Source organism: Peromyscus leucopus, chromosome 16_21, assembly GCF_004664715.2.
Source record: "Peromyscus leucopus breed LL Stock chromosome 16_21, UCI_PerLeu_2.1, whole genome shotgun sequence".
NCBI classification, from domain to species: Eukaryota; Metazoa; Chordata; class Mammalia; order Rodentia; family Cricetidae; genus Peromyscus; species Peromyscus leucopus.
The window spans coordinates 61,824,007-61,828,637 of record NC_051084.1 but is presented as its reverse complement, the minus strand read 5'-3'; positions in this window follow the sequence as shown (position 1 = coordinate 61,828,637).

Sequence of the window (4,631 nt, the reverse complement as noted above, 5' to 3'; positions counted from 1 at the left end):
CCATCTAAAATTTCAGTGTGTGGAAGTCAGAAACCCTGTGTTTGATAGTAAGGTGTCTGGCACTGGCATTCCCCAAAGGAAATCTCTGTCCTTTATTTTTCTTAGATTTCTGTCTTCTTTATACAAAATAACTGGATGCTTCAAACTGTGATTCTTTCCAATGACAGCCTATCTTTTTCTACTCTGATCCACTATGCCCATAGATTTCCTTTTTCTACCCTGGTGTTTGGTTTCATATCATCTTTTTCTGAAATTAGGGGTATGTTACATGTATGACTGTGTTGCTGACGCTGGCTCAATAGACATGGGTACAGAGAAGGAGAGAGATGGGAAAACGGTGTTCAGAATCCCTCTGGGTGTTTTTGAAGTAATAAACTCAGACTGCCAGGCTGGCCTCTGCCCTACAATTGCTGGCCTCCTTGCTCCCTAACGTGAGCTGTGGGTGGGACAGACACAGGACAAGATGGCAGGCAGCAGTGGCAGGACACGTGTCATTAGGAAGAGGAGGGTGGAGACGGTAAGACTGTGACTGCTGAGCCAGGAGGATTCACACCAAGAAGGTGTGACTCAAGACACAAAGAAACTTCAGTACTGTCCTGTACAGACCACCCTAGAGCTGCGCCATATTTTGTGATGTCTATTTTTCCCATCGCTACATTTGAGTATGATTTTACCCTATTGCCTTTCTGCAGCTCTTTGCTGAGTGCTTTGAAGTATGAGGTACCTTGTTGATCTGAGACAGGCCTCTCACGAAGCTAGTTGGCTAGCTACCTCACTTTTAGGTGTGACTGGTGATTTTAACACATCCGTAGATGAGTAAAAATCACTGCAGATGAATGATGGGACACGCTCAGCAGGAAAGGTGGAATTGAAAGTGAAGTTCTTGGCCTCAAAAGCAGTCCAAATTGTCCCTCAGATTCTCCTCCAAGCCCTTCCAGGCTCCACTGCACACCCAAGGGACTCAGTACACCCTTGGTTGCTATGAAAATCCACACGAAGCAGGCACATGAGGCAATACTCCCCACTGAACAGGCAAACACACTGACATTTCAAGATGCTATTTAACTTCTCCACAGCAAATAAATAAAAAAAGCATCAGTGGAATTTGAACCCAGATAAAGGTGGATCCAAGGCTATCTACTTTCTTCTTAATGGCTTCTTATTTATCAAGAAGAGAAAACAAAATGTCAGTCAATAGCCCCATGGGAGAAAGTTGGTATTCTGCAACTATCTTTTCTGCCTACCACTTTCCCCTCCCATATCACCACCTTATGAACCTTACAAATTTCTAGGGAGAGTCTCCTTAACCATATTTGATCTCACTTTCCTAGAAACAAATCAAAACCAGAGGGTACCCCTCCTAGTTCAAAGGTTCTCAAACTTTAAAGGGCAAAGTAGATGGGTTTGAGAACCCCAATGCTGTATATCTTGGGGTGGTAAATGTTACTTTTTCCTTTGCAAGGCCAACTTGTAAGTTCTTCCATACTGGAATCTGGGCTTTTTCATGATCTACAAAAACCAAAGTTGTCTCGGTCTCCCTCAGTAGACTCTACTAGAGTCAGTTCTATCCATTGTTTCAAACCAAACAACTGTGATATCTATTATTGGGAGAAAGAATGAAGATAGTATATTCATATAATAGAAAACTATCAAACAATGTAAATTAGTGAATTGCAATTATCACATTAATATGCATGAATCTTACAGATACCATTTAAAGTAAAAATACCAAACCACAGATGACTATTTATATTATGATACATTGAAATATATTGCTTCAGAACATGTACATAAATGATAAAAGCTTTGGAGAATAACATCTAAATTATAAGAAAACAAGAAACTCAGTATCATAGTTACTCTACATTATTCCCACCTACTTACATTTCAGTTTGAATGTAACCATGACACATTCATAAAGGACTGTAAAATATACATTTGTTTGATGCATACAGATACACTTGTCGATCTTATTTTAGAAAATGGAAGAAAGGAGAGTCTACTGCTTTCTCCATATTCTATAATTGCATGCCATTTTTGTCCCTAATGTTTCAATCTGAGGGAAAGAATAAAAGCTGAAAAAAAAACACAAATAAAAATTGGAATGCAAAATACAGACGACTATGTGAGACTTCTTTCGAGTCATGTGAGAGATTGGTCAGGGCAATGTGACCTCTGGGGGTTGATTTGTGCTAATGTGGTTCTCTCTGTTACAGGTTTGGACATTCCAAGGAGTTCACACAGTGGAGGCTGCAGTCACCTCCCACAGGAGCGGCCCCCTGCTCTGGCTGGTCAAACGGAACCAAGTCCGTCTTCCTGAGAGGTTTGGTCCCCTTCAACCAGCTACAGCAGGGCTGGCAAAGCCCAGTCCTTGGAGAAAGAGAAGAGAAGAGAAATTAGCTGCTACAGCCTTCCTTACAAAAAGCCATTCTGGGTTTGACATTGTAGTCTCATGCTCCCAGGAAGGAAGAAGAAAGGAGGAAACCTAGGCTAAAAGAGGTCATGGGTCTCATGCTCAACACTCAACTTTGCACCCACAACTACAGCCATGCACACACCTTTCACACACTCTCAATGATGATGCTAACAATGGAGCTTGGGCCAACCTTGCACCAGCCAGGGGCAGAACATGATACATGATACATAGGAGACAGGTCTTCTGCTCACAAGGACACAAAAGCATAAGAAGGTAATGACCATCGAAATACAACAAAGTTCAATGGAATTGCAGGTCAGAAATTGGTTGGTCCAAGATATAATTCTTACATAGTTCACTGAAACTGCTTGTGAATCCTTGTAGTCCAGTGACTTTGTGTGTACTGAAATTAAAATACACAAAAGGGGTTTACAAAGCTTCCAGTAACTTTTACCTATAATTAAGGTGAAACCTTGGCTACTAGTTTGAATCCTGGCCCCTCTTGTCTATGAGCTGTGGAATGATCTCAGTCAAATCACTTCCATTAACTCTGTAAAAACATTAGCTGCTTCATCAGTAAATAGAAATAGTGACACCTATCTCATCATTTTCCTAATTTTAAAAAGATGTTTGTAAATAGCCAACAATAAGCATTCGAGGAACGCTTACCTTGCTGTTTTGAGTGTCAATAATACAATGATGATGTTGTGCCCAGAGGCATGACACCTTGAGGAGGAAGAAAATTTCAAAAGACAAAGTTTCTAAAATAAATACAGGGTATATTTATATCCCCACTGTGAATTTTGCTAGCATACAGCATACATTCATCCTAGTGTGTATTGTTAGTATGTAGGAAGTTTTTCTAGAAATTATTTCATACATGAGAATCTACTGCCTGGGAAGATGTTGCTTTTGAGAGATGTTGAGCTTGATCTATAACTGTAGAGCCACACACCGTAGGATCTGTGAGGCTGTGAAACATGTATTCTAAAGGCAAACAGAGAGTAAGCATGGCTGCTGGTGGCTGCCTGCCCTCTACTCTGAACCTGTTTCCTCATGGGAAGAATGGAAATATCAACACTCTATATGTTATAGAGAATTCACAGGAATGAAAATAATGTTTAAAAAGGTCTAAACATAAGACTCAGTGCATGATGAGGTTTTTATATTGTTCCTAAATGTTCCCAAAACCAAATTGATATTTAATAAACTTTTTTAAAATAAACGATGGCATTGGTCATTTATTTATTCTAAACATAAACTGTACAATTGTGAGGTTTCTGTTTACCTCTTTAGACACACAACATTGGTTCAAACCAGTGGTAAGAGGATGCATGTCAGGCCTCTCTGTCCTTCCCCAACTTTATAGTGTGATGGAACTTTAGCTAGAGCTGGGTACAGGCAACACTGAGTGGAAGCAGGAGCATCTGAAGGTAGTCATGTTCCTCTAGCCTGGAGTGCACCCGAGGGAACAGAAAGGTTAAGTCACATGCAAACAGACATGACATGATCAATGTTAGGTGAACTGAAGAAAAGCGAACTTGTATGTCCTGCAGGGAAGAAATCGGGTACGTAAAGATGAGTGGTAACTGGGATAGGCAACAGAAGAGTCAAGAAAAGGTCATGTTCAAATGTGGGGCTTAAAGCCAAAGTGCTTGATGCATCCAGACAGGACTTTATAAGGCTAAGATTAAATAATGTCTTCCTCTAGGTTAGAAAGAAACCAACCCACACACAGCTAGCATTGGAAGGGACAGCTTTGCCTCTACTTACTGGGTGGCTTGAGCTGCAACTATACCTCTCAGAGGTCAAGGACTTGTTGGAAGTATTGGGGAATATGTCACCTTCAACATTCCCCTGCCCCTGCTCTTGATCAAAATATCTTTGAGGTCTGCAAGACGGAACTACTTTTAGTCAAACTCCACTCTTAAAACAAGGTACCATACTGGCCCCTCTCTACATTGCATGTCAAGTTTCTGTTTAATCGTCATCAACTCAGAAAGGGAGCAAAGAGAATCTGGCTCCCGCTTACCGCTACAGTGACTGTGGGACTTCTAAGAGAGGATGCTTTCTGGCAAATTTGTCTAAAGGTTCTTCAAAAGCCAACTCTGCCCTTCATATGAAATCCAGCAGCATCGAATGACTGGGCATCCTGTCCCCAGCTCCCGGCACTTGTCTTGACACAGCCCCTTTTCAGGGCAGGAATCTAGGTTAA